This window comes from Gymnogyps californianus, chromosome 2 (assembly GCF_018139145.2).
Source record: "Gymnogyps californianus isolate 813 chromosome 2, ASM1813914v2, whole genome shotgun sequence".
Classification (NCBI taxonomy): Eukaryota; Metazoa; Chordata; class Aves; order Accipitriformes; family Cathartidae; genus Gymnogyps; species Gymnogyps californianus.
The window spans coordinates 73,578,216-73,594,968 of NC_059472.1; positions in this window are offsets into that span (position 1 = coordinate 73,578,216).

Sequence of the window (16,753 nt, forward strand, 5' to 3'; positions counted from 1 at the left end):
TTGGACATCCCTTCCGACTGAAATAGTCTATTCTATTCTAATCTAATGCTTTAGTTTAGGGGTTCTCTGCATTTATAATGTCTCATTGGATTTACCTATGAACTCACCCAGTCATTTTTTTACATTTCGTATAAAATTTTAACATCCACCACATACCATGGTAAATTCTATAGCTTAACTACATGTTGTGTGAAGAATCAGGCCCTTCTGCTTATTCTGAACTAGGCAGCTGGTAGCCTTTCTGAAGGCCTGCAGCCTTTACATGGGGAGGAGCCGGGAGCAATTGACTCCTGTCTATCTATTCCTATCACTGTACATAGATTTTACAGACCTCTGTCATGTCCTTCCACAGTTGTCTCTTTTCCCAGCTGAAAAGTCCTAATTTGTTCTGTTTTCTCTTTTGAAAGCCATTGCATGTTTTAAATCATTATCATTGTCCTTCTCTGAACCCTCTCTGGAGGGAAAATGAAGGCCGTGTTGCATATGGTGTTCAGTCATGATCATGCACAATTTGAGAATGATAGTATCCGTTTTGCTATTTAATCCTTTCCTAATAACACCTAGCATTCAGTTTGTTTTTCTGACCACTACTGAGCATTGAGTTGATAATAACCCCAAGAGCACATTCTGATGGCTGGAAACCCATTGTTCTATATGTGAATATAGGACTGTTTTCCCCATGTTGCTCTAACTGTAATAAAGCTACTTTATTTCTCAGCAACTTCATAAGAAAGCTCAGACATGCTTGCTTTTGTTTCAAGGGCTGAAAGTCAACTGTAGGAGAAAATCAGAGAGGAATCCTTAAGGGCACAAGAACTGAGTGTAAGCTGGTTTTATATTCTGTAATCTCCAAGGGGTGTCATATTAGAAAGTCTGTTTTTTCTTTTTGGTTTTTTTTCCCCTCTCAAAACTCTGAACTTTTGTTATGCATCCATGACACTAAATGGTGCCTATGGGCAGCTGTCAATCTTTTGCTGCACATTCATGCATTAAATTTTATGTACTGTTAGAGGTGAAATGGTGTCATTAAGAGTAAGCAATCTTCCTTTCTAGTGTATTGGATACAAAACACTGAAAAACAAGGAAGGAAAATGAATATTTGAAAAAGACATAGGATTTAGGCTGTGTTAGCAAAACCTCTGCTGAGCATTCAACTTTGTCCACCTCCATCTCTGCTCTTTTATAATGGCTAGGCCTTCAGAAGTGAACTCCATTTTGCATTGAGCCTTGCTTTGTAGTACAGCTCTTGTGTAAATAACAGATTTTGTGCCTGTAATGCCAACAATTCTGGAAAAGAAGCTATCATTTTGAGGAAGACAGACACACAAAGTTGCCAGGTGTGTTACTGGGACTATTCCTACACTCCTAAAAGTTGGTCTGCTTTATCAAAGCACCATCCATGTTAGATGTGTACTTTTAGTGTGGGGGAAGAAGGGGAAAAGATAAGGGAAGACAAAATGTTTTATTGGCTTCTGGAAGCACACAGATTTTTATAAAAATCTCATAAATAGCTTTGTTCCCAGCATACGGACTTACAGAAAGATTTTTTTTTTCTATTCCTGCTTACAGACATCTGTTCACATTTCCTGGTGGGAATTCTGGGATTTAAACAGCCATCTGCTTCCTACTGTAGCAGCTCAACAACAAAGGGAATTTTCTCAACTAACAAATAAGAGTCTTTGACTAATATAAAGGCACAGTTAGGAACATATGCTACTTTTTCCTTTTAACCTTAGTCAATATATTTTTTCAGTCCATTTAGATTACACCAATTTACCAAAACAAACTGAATAAAGTGTTCAGCATCTCATGCAGGGAGTTGAAACTCTAAATAAAGCTTCAGGTGTGCTACCATTGTGTACTTCTGCATGAGCATGTTGCTGAATTCTGCAACCTAGTAAAGGCAAAGAAATACAGTGGGGTTGTACTACAGGCTTATTTGTTTGAACAAGACAGGAGGAAAAAAGTACATGGCTTTTACAGTAGAAAGCAAACCAGGCCCAACCTGCCTAGGAAGCAGAAAACATCTGGAAGCTGTATAGCTGTCTGTAGGTACTATTCCACTTAAGCCTAACTGGTCAGCATGAAGTATGAGGCTAACAGGACTTGACAGTTTCTGACGTGCACTTGTCTCCACAACAGTCAGAGTAGACATCCGTTATGATAGGTTTATGGGCACTGTGTTGTGTATTAACTTCCTATAACTGGTACGTGCTAAATATAATGTTAAAAGGGTCAGTCTTCCCCCCTTCCCCCTCCCCACTGAGGGCATTCAGAGTATTATTGACAGTGCTTTGTATTATGGGAATAATCATATTACACTTCCAAGATATAATCTTTCCCTGAGCACTAAAGAAGATCTTCAAGGATTAATTCTGGGACTGATCTCCATTTAAAGTATGTACCATATGCATTATATATATTTAGTGAACTGAAATGAAGTTGGAAGTTACTGTCAATACAGAGGAGATTAAAACAGAGAAGAGCTAAAATGACCTAGAAGAACTTAAAGTGATAAAAAGGGGATATAATACAAGGTCATGAACAAGAATTTCTGCCACACAGTAGGCATTTATTAAATAGAAGCTATGTATATACTCATTAAATGATTCTGATTCTTGGATGCAATTTTAAGTTGTACCCAGATATGTATTTCCACTGGTCACATACAGGACATCTGTGAGCCTTGTAATGTAGCATATATTGGTTTTGTTACTGCACTCGGGAAAGATATATTCTGAACAAACTAGAGAAGAGATAGAAGGCTAGTCAGAAGAGTGGAGCCTCTGACTTACAGGCGAGACTTAAAATTGAGTTAGCACTGGCTGAAAGGAGGTTAAGAAGAGATGGGTATGCTGTCCATAAATTCATCGGGAAACAAGCAGCAGGCAGAGTAAACTGCAAAGTAGTCTGGAAGGTGATGTTGGCACAAGAGCAATAGGTATAAGCTAGCTATGAAAATAATTTACAAAGGATATTAGATTCTGGAATAGCTTTTTGGTGGGAGTGGTATGAACAAAGAACAACCACCTTCAGAGGCACTTCAATCACTTTATGAATGGGATTAAATAATGTATTTTATGACAATGACCCATAGTGGTTTCCCGTAAGAATTTGGGGGAGGTGTCACTCCTGTTCTACTCTGCTCTGGAGAAAGACTGGGAAATTCTTTGTGATGGACTTGCCTTCAGGCCATGAAGATGCATAAGTTGTCTGTTGTTAAATTCTCTATCATAGTTTTCAACCTTTCCTCATCTTTTCTTTTTTTTTTCTTTTTTTTAATCTTTTTGCAGGCTCCATTTGCTGCTTATTGCTCCATCTGCAGTTACATCTCTTCTCTCCAACAAATATTACAACGTTTGTTTAGCATGTATCTCCTCTCCTCCCTGTACCTGTTCTTCTTATCCAACTTAGCAAAACTATTAATGTGACTGGTATGAGTTTGCCCATCGCGAGATGCGTCCAGCTCTGGATGTGCAGCTGAATTGTTTGAAGATATCCTCTGCAAACGTCTTTTGCCTATGTTCCCTAAAGGACATCCTGAATCTTCTGGGCACGGGAGTCCATCTTGTGAGAGATCTAGGGTGTCTCTATATCTCTTCCACTTCTGAACTGCACACTTTTAAAGCTACCTTATTAGCCACCTGGGGGCTAGTTTAACATCTAGCTAGATGACAATTATCCAGATAAATTCTTGGCTTTAAAAGGGCTTATAAGTGCCAGCAAAAAAAGGAAAAGAAAAAAAACAACCCAAAAAACCTTGTGAATATGCTGTTTATAATTTTGCTATGGATTCAGTATAATCTGCAGATCATCTATGTCCAGAATTCTTACAAGGCTGTTGATATTCTTAAGCCACGTGTCCTGTAATCATGAGAGACCAAGTCTCCTGGTGCTTCTTATTGCATGTCCATAAGGGATTCTTCTCTGGGTAATTCTGGCTAGGGAGTTTGGGGGACTAAGGTTCCTACCATATTAAGTCTTATACTCACGTTGTTGTGAGTAAGTTTCTGATACAGATCCATACTTCATCTTACCTGTACTCGGTGTTGGTCCAAAAAAAGGAAATTAAGCCCACCTTAGTACACCAAATTTTAAAAAGTGTAAATTTGTGTAATTATTGAGGATAAAACCTCCACAGTCCACCCATTTGCTGGACTTGAGCTTGGCAAACATAATCCAATTCAGAATCTCAAAACACAGTGAATGCTATCTAAATAAAGTATTTTTTCATGACAAATTCCAGTAAGTCTGTTGCTACGGACTACTAGTGGGGCACAAAGAGTAAAGCGTCATGGCCAGCCTTATGTGAAAGGTCAGTGGAAGAAAAGCAATATCAAATATCAAAAATCAAATTCTCTATAGGCAAGTCATACCATAACCTCTATGCTCCTTTTACATCTGTATGCCCAGGTGGGATTTGGTTGAGATTTGTATTATCAGTCCAAAGCGTCCCATTGCTAGAGACTTCTACATATGGTCTTCTTTCCAGATCTGCTTCAGTTATGAGTGACACTAGTTCTACCACGATTAGAGGACCACCCTAGAGAAGGGATATGCCTATTCTACTCGGAAATGAGCATATAACCTAGAGTTTTGAAAGTAGCTATTGACTTCTGAGGAGTTAGCTGGGATTTTTTAAAAGCGCTGACCCCTTCAAAGTTCTGCTGTTTTCTTACCCACAAGACCACCCAGAAATCATTATTCATTTTTAAATCTTGGCCACTGTTATTCATAAATTATCTTCCTCTCTGTCCACACAAAACCTTAATAAGGTACTGAATTATGGCAACTGGCACAGCCTGTCAGTCAGAAGACTGTTCACTCTGGAGTCACGTAAAATCAGTGGATGTTGGCCAGAGGGTCTTGAGAATACACAGAGCCCCCTCCCACTGGTATTAGAGCTAGAAGATTAGGTACATCTCTTGTCTAAGCTCTTTGGTTTTGGGCCTGGGGAGAGGAAATAGGAAAAGTGACCTTTTTACTGCACATACAACAAACAAAAATATTTAGGAGGGAAATGGTATGCATCTGTTTCAATAAGCAAAACAAGACAATTAAAAAGGAAAAAAAAGGCCCCAAAGAATTAAAAGTACCACTAGATGAGACAAGTCCAAGATGCTGCTGGGATCCATGTACATGCACAGACTCTGACACTGAATTCTGAGTGGTTACTAGAGATTAACTGTCATTTCAAAACCACTAAAGTTGTCCATGCAAATCCACATTTAATATCCTACTGAGATGCATTTAAAACCCATTAGCAAGATAATATTCATACGCCTCATAGAAAGGACATGGAAAGAGTAGATTTTTAAAGAGATGAATCCTCACTGATTTTGCTGGGAGCTTGCCTAAGGAAGGACAGCGAAAACATTTCACCATCTCTGTCAGTACTGGCAAACGGGGCCAAAGGGCCAATCTTTTTTGGCAACCAAGACTTGGCAAAGAAGCAAGCCCTTGAATTCCTTCCTCTCAGGGGGGCCTAGAAAGCTGCTGCCCCTACCCAGTTAAGCAGCTTTTTCAGTGGAAACCCATTTACTTTAGCTTTCCAATGCTGGAACAGTCTATTCAAGGTCTCTCTCAGGGACAGGTCAGAACATGAGGTCACATCTTCACCTAGTTGTGCCTGAATGCTTCCTAATATGTTTTGCTGAAATGTTTAGGGCCTGATCCCTTGCTGGTGATCAAAATCTTTTCATTACTCTAAGCAAGGGAGGTTTGACTGTCTCTTACTGGTTTGTTTTCGATGCACCAACTCAACAGAAGAGGGAGGGTCTCTTACACTTTAACCAATTTATTTGCTATCACAGTAAGGCTTACTTGTCTCCCTTAAACCCAAATACAACTTGCCCTCTGCTTTATGTGTGTGTTTTTCAGTACATCACTTGTTAGCCTCTGTTCCTAACTACAGCAGTCAATTTCTATGGGTAACACATTTTTGTAACTGATTTCCCTATCGTCTTGTTATGTTCCTTCAGGGCTCTTAAGTATGGTGCTATCTCCATGTTATGGTCTCATTTACTTTACATAACCAGCATCCTTGCCCCACCACTGTTTTCACACTTCTCTGACAGGGACTTATTTTATCCATTTGGATATCTTTCTTCCAATTACTCTTGCCAATATGAGTTTCTGATGTCAGAAACAAAAAAACCTTCCTTCCCTCAACCAGACTAAAACCAACTTCAGGAGCAATCTGGACTTTAATTTTATGAAAGTGCAAAGAGAAAATTTAGTGTTATAACTGTTAGACTGCAAAATGTACTTAGGCTGCTACAGAAACATAAAATGTACCCTTGACACTAGAGCTGCAAGAAAAATTGTTTGTGTGGCTGTTTTTCTGTTTGACTATTCAACTCAAAACCAACAATGGAACCCCACAAAACAAAATTTAAATTTCATTCTGTTTAGAAATGTACCATTCCAATCCAGAGAGTTGAAAGAAAAACAAAAGAGAAACAGAGCTAACATGACGCAAATGGTATGGCATAAGAGGTGGAGATTGTATTGGGTCTGGCTGAGATGTAGTTAATTTTCCCCACAGCAGCCCTCATAGCACTGTGCTTTGTATTGGTAGCTAGAAGGGTGCTGATAACACATCAGTGTTTTGGCTACTGCTGAGCAGTGCTCGCACAGCATCAAGGCTGTCTCTCCAACATTCCCCCCTCACCAGTAGGCTGGGGGTGGGCAAGATCTTGGGAGGGGACATAGCCAGGACAGCTGACCCAAACTGACCAAAGGGATATTCCATACCATATGACATTTGCTCAGCAACAAAAGCTAAGAGGAAGGAGGAGGGGCAGGGGGCATTTGTTACTACAACATTTGTTTTCCGGAGCAACGGCTACGCTTAATGAATCCCTACTTCCTAGGAAGTGGCTGGCCATTGCCTGCTGATGGGAAGTAGAGAATAAATCTTTTTTTTTTCCTTTGTTTCTTCGTGCAGCCTTTGCTTTTGCTTTTATTAAACGGCCTTTATCTTGAGCCACAAGGTTTTTTTCCATCTTATTTTCTCCCCCCCTGTCCTGCTGAGGAGGGGAGTGATAGAGCGGCTTGGTGGGCAACTGGCATCCAGCCAGGGTCAACCCACCACAGCAGGGCAGTGTTTACAAGGGGCACAGCCCCCAAGTTACGCAGACCAATGCTTTCTTAAAGCCATCACCTTGATCCCAGCAGCATCAGTTTCCCAGCATTGCCACTGCAACAGCATCTCCTTGGGATGGCAGCCATATATCCCGCATTTTTGTAATCCTTTGAGCAAAGGACCAATGCGTAGTTGCACTCTGCGGAGCAGTTTCCCATAGGTATGCTCAATCACTGTAAGCAGGGCAGCCTCAAAAGGCTCAATTTTCAAGCCTGTCACTGCCCTCTGTTTCCCCACCAGAGATGTTGGGGTGCTTCTTGGAGCGAGTCCTTACCTCCCTCTCTTGCAAACCTCTGGCTGCCCTGGCAGCAGCCCAAGGAAGCTCAGCGCCCATCCGCAGCTGCTCCTGACTGGCTCCCCCGGCTCAACTTCAGTACAACACCCCCCTCTCTCCCTCCTGGCCTCCACCCACTGTTTCTCGCTGTGCCCCCTCCAGCTTCTTTGGTGAGGGGACGGGCAGCGGTGTCCTTCTGCCATGTCCTGCTTCTTACTCGTTTTGGGTTTTTTTTTCTCTCCCCTACTGCTGCTTTACTGCTCCTCCAGCCTGGCGTGGGTCCTCTCTGGGTCACAGTCCCCTCAGGGCTGCCCTCGCCCTGCCGCGGGTGGGCCGCGGCCCCTCAGGGCTGCCCCTGCCTCGGCGCGTGGCACCCCCTCTCCGCGCGCCCCAGCCGGCTCCTCTGATTGGCGGAGGTTCTGAAGCGGAGCGGTGGGTTTTGTCATCAGTCACGGAGCTGGCTGCAACCGGCTGCAACCGGCTGCGGCGGGTGCGAGGCAGCGCCCGGCCTCCCCCTGCCGCCACGTACGCCCATCAGGACCAGGGAGAGCTGAACTCAAATCCCTGGAGAGTGTTCTGTAGTGGGGCTCTGGATATGTTCTACTGTTCTACCTGCAGTAAACACTGGCATGCTCATCGCTCGAGGGAAAGTGAGCCAAACAGGCTGTCCTTAGTCGCTAGAGTCGGAGGAGTCTCTTCCTCCACGGTCCAGAGAATGTTCACGTGATCGGAGAGAAACTGAGGGGATCGACAAGGGAAACTGTGGGAGCCCTTGGTCAGCAGTGGTGCAGAGTGAGGTACGGAAGACCCTCACAGAAACAGAAAGGCAACGTACAATATAGGGAACTATGCATGCGGCGATTTCATTTCAAAGGTCCAGTGGAGTGAAAAGGGAACAGTTAGCCAGCAGTAAAAGCAGTGGGGGAACATCAGATTAATTTTTTTTCTCAAATTAAAAAAAAATTATCTTTAGGAACAATCGATACTTGTGTTGTCCTCTTGCAGTTTTGTAAAATTATTTTTGTTACAGATTTTAGACGGCAAGATGCTTTTTCTCACTAGACCTATGTATTGTTGGTAGCTCCTAAGTGATTCCTAAGCTGAGTGCTCCTTTCAGACTACAATACAGACTGCAGAGTAGTTCTGTGCAATTTTGTTCCCTGTCTTGACTCTTTGAGAGGCAATGACAAACTGTTTTCTTGACTTGGCTGGCAACAGAATTGGATCCTTACTTACCAAGAGTGATGTAGTCTTTTAGGTAGCACTCTTATTGATCCTATTAGCTTTCTTAGCAATTCATGAATATTTATGCCAATGTACAAGCTACACAGTTCACTCGGTTCCCTTAGAGAGAAAGTTGTATTAAATTGGACATAGTTCAGTGATTTGCAGGCATCAAATATGGCATGTTTTTAACCTCATGTATTTATGCTGAATAAGTCTCCAAGTAAATATACAAGGGGTATGCTTTAGCATCTCCCCCTTTCTGTTTTCAGTTGAGTAGGTTGCCTAGAAGTGGACTTGCTGTGATCTGAACCTTAGTCAAATTCTGATTTGGTTAATGAAAAAATCTGTGCTGTCCCGTAGGGAGTTTCCAAGGATTGGAAATGGAATGAATTTTAGGCCTGCAGCAGGTTTTTGCTACTGTTGGAATAGATTACTTCTTTAATCCTGGTGTCTTTTTTTGAGAAGGATTTCAGTTGTTTGAAGTCTCGTGGCAATAACCAAATTGGGGGCTAGATCCTTAAACACATGAGGAAGTGCCACATGTAGCTGACTGAAGGCAAGGATTGTGAATGAGACTCAAAACCATTCCTGTACACTCCTCATCCTTGTGCATTTTAGAGTTTAAATCATCAGCACTAAACTGAAGGGTTCCCCATATATGCAGCGCTTGGATTAATATGCCCTTCTCACTATCAATAGCTTGCTTGATTTGCATGCAACTTTAGAAAATAATGTAACTTCTCATACATGTAAGCTGCAGACTGAAGCTTGTAAAGTGTGTCAAACAGACTTCAAGCTATGTTACAGATGTCATTTTCGGTACCAAAGATACCACTCCACATACATACTGCAAAAATAGCAACAGCAGTTCCTGGCATCTGCACTGTAGAGGCCTCTCTGCTGTTAGATATGCCCTTATATCTACCTAAACACCTCTCCCATCAGTCATTTTTGCTGGGGTGTGCTCTCACAGACAGGTTCCTGCCACAGATGGTGCTGAGGCATTGCCTTATGAGTTGTACTTTGGAGGTTTTTGTTTGGTGTATGTATCTTCTGCTTAACTACTGGGGCTGTGCTGAAGTGATTAAAACTACCCAATTAAAAAGAAAGGATAGCTGGGAATGCAACCCACAGAAACTAGCCTGCTACTGCTGTGGTTTCACAGCTGACTGCGTAAGTGGCTATCTGACACAACAAATGTTGCTTTAAGCTCTGTTCTCTGCTGAGCCATGGCAGTGATTCCATGGAGGCTTGCTTGTGGGTCTTTATTGTTAAAGACTTCTGATTAGAAAAATTAAAACAGTGATGTTCTGACTACTCAGAATCTACCTTTGCAAAAATGTGTAACTATACAGAAGGTTTAGGAGAGGCCAGGCTAACAGAAGGGAATTCAGCACACAGGCTGGAGGAAGCATTAGCCAGGGAAGATGAAGGAGCGAGAGGTGATGGTAGGTGTTGATGTTCTGAAAGAAGAGTAAAGAAGCAGGCACTGCAGATCAGTTCAAAAGGGAACAGAAAAACATGAAAATTCAGTTTATTTTACTTGTTCAATTTATTTTACTTACTTTTACCTCGGTGTTATTAGAAATAAATTTTAATCTCACCATTTCCAAGCTCACAGTGTATCATTAGTCTTGATGAGAATCCAGGTCTAGGCATTGAAATGTTTTCTACTTGTCCTATCACAGATGTTATGGGATGACTTTCCTATGGACTGTTGCAGAGAGTGTAGTGGTGCCAGTTAAAATAATCTCCTCGTACATCACAACAGATGAAAAACCCAGACGACTTCCTGACCCTAATAGATAGTAGTTTACATGCACTATTGTCTGAGATACTGCAGCACTGTTTTGATATTAAGATGAGAAATAATGGGGCTATCAGCTTGAGAAAAGACTTCTTGTCAGCCTAGTGCAGAAAAGCACATGACAGACAGGACACCAAAAGCTGTCATTTTACAGGGGAAACAATCCAATGTTGTTCTTATTTATTCTGTAGTGAAGTAGATAATAATAATCAGTTTGCCCCTTTTAAAGTCATTATTGCCTTTGCACTTATTCTTAATTATGTACTTGGAACCTGTGAATCTACCTGATGAACACTGAAACTGTCACTTTCATTAGTGGCAGCTGGAACTTATGCCACTTTCACACTAAGCCTACTTCAATATTAATTCAAAAAGGATTTTGCGCTTTTAGCAGGGGAGATACGGAGAAATTTGTCAGAAGGCAGAATTTTAGTAGCTTAGTGTGTCTGGGTTGTCAGATGGTAGCTTGCTCCTAACCTGTCAGTACAGTGAGTACCTGAAAGTGTAATGTAGTAGTTTCTCCCATCAGACACACATATATTCACAAAAGGACATATGGGCAAAATGGTGTGAGGAAAAGCAGTAGAAAGCTATTTCAAAGTCATATCATAGACAGTCCATCAGTTGCTAGAGTTATTTAAGGAAGTGATGACATAAATGCTGCATTTGGCCTCTGATCTTTTAATGCAAGCTCCTTTAGACAGACTTTAACCTTCTTCCTTAACTTTTCAGTGTGTGTATTTATGTGTGTTTTGCTCTTCTTCTACAGTGACTTAGAGAGTTTTTTCCTCCCAGGAATGGCAGTCACTACTTCATTCCAAAAAGCCTAAAGGAAGATCCATTGCCATGAGTTTTTGGACCCAGATACATGATGGAAGAAAAATCAGATTGTAGGAGGGGAGAGAGAGCTCAGAACTAATTAGCTTTCTTGAAAAAGTATCTTCCAGGGATTCTTAAATTAGATGTACAAAATGATCCATTTTATGAAAAATGAGGCTTCTGTGAATACTTATGGCTAGCCGGGCTCTCTGAGCAGTATTGGTCACACTCTTTGATCTTAGAGATGGAGCAGCTGGGAAGCCTTGCCAGCTGGAACGCAGGGCGGGTGAAGTCCTCCTTTTCCCTATACTGGGAAATGGACTGAGGCAGCAAGAGAGAAGCACTTTGGTTAGACAGAGAGAGCCTTGGCACTGCACTTGATAGCTTTTTTCTTTTAATTTTCCTGGCAAAACTAAATACATCACAGCAAAATAATATTTTCTGACAGTTTTTGGGCTAAGTTCACAACTATAGCTCCAGTCTTATGGAGGTATAACTTAACTGATGATTTCCAGCAGTGTGATAGTGGAAAAGTCAAAGCAGTTAAGTGATGTGCTAATAGCACACAATTATATAACTTAATTTTTCAAAAAAGTTGTAGCTTTTTCAGGTAGATGGAGATTCTGGAGTGAGAGTTGCCTGACAGCCTTGTCCGTTTGTTGTAGACAGTATGATGTATAGCTGAATAATGTGGTCCACCTACTCTGGTTTGTTTATTATAGGTTTCTTTCCCCAGATATTGCTGTTTTTAATGTAGCCTCAAGAACCACTGTTTCTTCTCAGTGTTGTGCTCCTTAGCTTACCTACTTTGAGTAACCTGCTTATATCCCTGATCTTATAATCTAGGTGTTCTTTGATGTAGATGTTTGAATTTAAGTTTCCTTAAAGGTAGAAGGTATGGAGAGCAATGAGAAGGAGGAGAGCCCTGAGGAATTACATCATGGAGAACGATACAGACTGGCAGAATCTCAGGGTGCCTTGGTGTACTGCAGACCTTGGTCGTGTGACCTCATGTAGAGCAGGAAGGATGTGATGTGTTTCTTAACAGTGTTTCAAGTCTGTCCTGTGTGATTCTGATTTTTTTGGAAGACACTGGAATGTCAGCTAATGTTCTCTATTTTGGAAGCAGGGTTGTGAATATAGGTGTCTGACATTGTTTCTTTCAGGTTTTCTATTCTCTCCAATCTTCTACCATTTTCAGACTGTTTTGGTTATGCAATCTGGATAGGTTTTCTCTCGCTGACTGAAGCAATCCAGAGATTTCAGTCTGAGGAAAACGCTTTAAAGCGGCCAGCAGTTCTGTGGGGCTTTGAGGGGAATTGAGGCCCTTTTGCTTCTATTGGAAGGATTTAGCATCTCCTGTCAATTGGACTAGAAGCCCTGGGATATCCTAGCAAGGGTTGTCCTTGACGATAGCACGCTGGTTGATATCCTTGTTCCTTCAGCTCTTCCTTAGGGCTCTCTCTTTGTGAGATAACAGCCTGTTGGAAAACAATTAGCCAAAGTTGCTCATCCTAATAACATGCTATGTGTGGACAGGACCATAATCTAGTGGAGATTTTAGTTTTGCTCTTGGGGAGCATCTTGGGGAGATGTAAACCATTCTTTCCTAAGGAAGCTTATGCTTTCACCTGACTATCACCAGGGATAATTAAGCTAATGATGGATTGCACTTTAATGGCTGCCATATATCTGTCATGAAGCGCTCCCCTCAGACACCTTAAGATATCTGGTATCTTTTGTAATCCCTTCATTTTTGTCTCCTTTTGAAACAATTTATTACACCCTTCACAGTACAACTATCTCATTATGGAGTCTAGTCATTATTGCGTAATTTGAGCTATTAATAGGGTAACACAATTAATGTGTAGTTTTTCACTCACTATTTTGTTAATATAAACCCTGGAGAATGTGGATTTCTTTTAAGGCCAGCAGGTCGTTTGTTCTCTGCACCCCCAGCCTAAGTTTTATAATGTTATAATGCTTTTAACTGCTTCAGACTTCACAGATGATGGTAGCAACAAGGCTTGGTAGGTAGCTGGTAAAAAAGCACCCTTCTCCTCGTGACCCCCTTTCCTCTCTTCCTTCACTGAAGCCTTTACTATATACAGTTTGTGTGCATCTTTGTATCTGTCTTCTGTGTCTAGGGAAGTAGTTTTTGAATAAATACAAGCTGATGTAGCGATGTTTTTAGAGAGCAATTATTAGCTAATGGATGGAGCACTAGACTGAAATTCAAGAAATCGACACTGCATTAGACTATGCAAAGTGGTTTACAGTGAAGCTTTACAAAGAAAGTGGTAAAACTGATTATGCATTCCTTATTTATTGTGTTTGATTTTAGACAAAGTGTGCTCAGTTTTAAAGTAGAGAGAAAGGAAATGTGTGAATCAGTTATCCCAAGAACTCCCTTTGGGACCCGGAGGTCAAACTGGTGCATTAATTTACATATCATTGCCAACACCAGAAATTTCCACTGGCAAAGTTATATAGCTATCCCATGTCTTCCACTTATACAGCCCTGATTACAAATGAAAGCCTCATCTATGTGGTATATGTGGCTTTATCCATGATGTTTATTTATTCTGTGTACTATGCTTTCATGTTTTGAAGAATGAGCTGCCTATAGCCCTGGGCAAAGAAAGGCAGAGATCAAAGAGTATCGGCGGCACACTCTGTTCCTCAACTGGGACTTCCGATGCCTTCAGTAGCTGCTGTGGGTACTTATCAGGTTTAAATTACTGCTGAAAGGCTAACTTGAATGCAGTTGGGGTGTCATTAAAATGTACTAATGGATTATGGTTTTCGTTGTGTGGCACCAAGGTGGATGACTACAGCTCCTATGACCTGTGTTGCATCCTGTGCCAGTCCAGAGGAGACAGAAGAACCTTTTATTTTAGTATAATTTATTTGAGCTAGAGCTTAGGGTAAGGCCTTAAAAATATCTAAGTGGTCTCTATCTGTAAAAGACATCTTGTGAACAGCAGCTGTTGACTGTTCACACATGGGAAGGCCTAGCAGGGTGGAATAACCTGTTTTGAAATTGTGCCCCGTTATACCTGTGACTATGACTGTGAATCTGCACAGATGCACTTAATTGTCTTCAGTGGGACTGGGGTTTATGGAGAGTAATTTGGCTCAGCAGGTGAAATTGAGGCAATGCAGTGATGTGTCAGAATTTATATATTCAAACAAACAAACCATACTTTCTTCACCTGTAGGCGTGTTGGCTTTGCAGCGCATACAGGAGTAGAAAGCTCTTCAATGAGTCAGTTCAGCAAAGATGATTCTGAAGGTTCTTGGAAAGTAGGTATGCACAGTGAGCAGATGCCACCTTTAATAGTATGATTGTCTTGCATGGAGACTGAAGGATAGGTTTGCTGAAGGAGAAGGTATAGCTAAATGTTCAGACTGCTTCAGCATTCGTACCTACACTGTGTTTGCAGCGGCAGGCATGGGAATGTGCAGCCTGCTGGTGCTTTAAGAGGGCGGTGGGTCCCATCCATTTAACACTAGGCTTAACTTGTTAAAATTAAAGGTTCTTTTGGGTGGAGATCTAAGGTGAGTTTAGAATGAAGGCTGGCTGGAAGGACTGTCTGGGGGCTTACTTTGGAGAAGGCAGGAGGCTGATGTTTTTAACCTATTTTCATGAGGAAGACATTAATAAATGAAGGTTAAAATGATAGTTTGCAGTAGAAAGCAAATAATCTCTTGCTGTTACAGAGTCTCCAAACTACTATATCTGGAAACATAAGCATAATCGACTACTCGGTGTTTTTTACGTTTGTTAATAAAGGAATTTCACTCAAGAATGTCCTTTTTTTGACCTCTCTTTTGAAAGTCCTATCAGCTGGCTTGATGCAGAATCCATTTTACTGTAGCTCTCTGTGTTGCTATTTCTTGAAAGCTGTCATTGTAGCAGGAAAGACCATTCTCTGCTAGAGATGGTAGAACGGTGGATGGCTGTGGGGATGACAGGATGTGGTCTGCTAACAGTGATTTCTGTACTACAAGCAGAGTGGTATTTTGAGGGAAAAAATAGAATAGGGACAGACAGTTCTTTGCCTTTCTTTTTTAAGAATATTATTTCACAAATATTCTGTTCACTCAAAACCACTCTGAAAACATCGTAAGTGAACTAATGATGCCTTTATTTTTTTCCTCAGTTAAGTAATAAACCCTAGACTGAGAAACTATGTGGGAGCAGGGTCATGGGGCTTAGCTGGTAGATCTGGCACCAGAAATAGTAATCACTTTGTGACTGGGCCCACTAGATGAAAGAAGCAGTGGTAGGAGAAGCCCTCCTCTGTCAAAGTCCCGGTATGTCTGGAGTGGAAGGTATTCCTCCTGCTCTGCAGAGCAGGCTGACTAGTTGGAAATTGAAAAGAAGGAACATACTGGCTTGGGATGCATAGCCCTTCAAGACATTGATGGTGGGACTGACTTGATAACCTAATAGTTGGGGCATTCACTTGGAAGAACAAAAATGAGTGCCTGATGTTTGAGAGCTTGAGAGATCCCCTTGTTTAAATGGCATAGATCAGAGTCTGTAGAGCTGATTGACTCTTTCTGGCCTGATAATGAATCATACTGACTATTTTCTGTATTAAAGGAGAATAGATGTTGCTTACTAATTCTACAGAATGTGCAAAGGAAAACAGATTTGCTATGGTTAAGCTTCAGACTTGCTTTTTTTGAGTCAGACGTCTGTAAACTAACATCACATTTGTTTTAGACTATTGCTGGTAATTTCTGTGTATTTTCAATGAATTGGTACATAGCTGTCTCCTCCCAGTCTATACTGAAGCTCACTTGTTTTCTTTTGCACTGAAACAGCAGAGGAGTGCTCAGGCAAGCACAGAGAGCAATTCGCAGAGTATGTTGCCAAAGTATCTGTACAGTTTACAGCTCCTGCTGCATAAAGGAAGAGCTCAGCCCTCCCTGGCAAGCTGACATACCCTTGGTATTCTGTTTCAAGAAGGTCTCCAGATATTGTAGAAGAGAACAAAACCTCTGGAAAGGCTGGGAGGAATGGTCTGAAAATTAAGGCTCAGATTCTAACTTAAATGGAAATTTGTCTTGCAGTGTGAATATGCCTGATGTTAGTTCATTTAGAGTCCTACTGCATGTATATACTCCTGAACTGTTGAGTTCAGTGTAGATGAATGATAAATGAATGTAAGCATGTTGAATTTAGAGGTTAAACAGCATTATGTGCATTACTGAGCGCAGACAAAATGCCTCTAAGTTTATATTCTGCAAAACTGTGATAGAGTTATTTTACATGAACCCTCAGCACTTGTCAATGTTTAACTTAGATGGTGCTCTTGCATACTCCCTCGAATTTTGTTGTACTGGGCCTGAGTTAAAGGAGTCTGAAGTGTGGGTTTTTTTCATCTCTGATATTGTACACGTGTGATATGTTTAAATTAACGAGTCTGCATATGACTAACAATTTAACTATGAGAATATAGGCTTA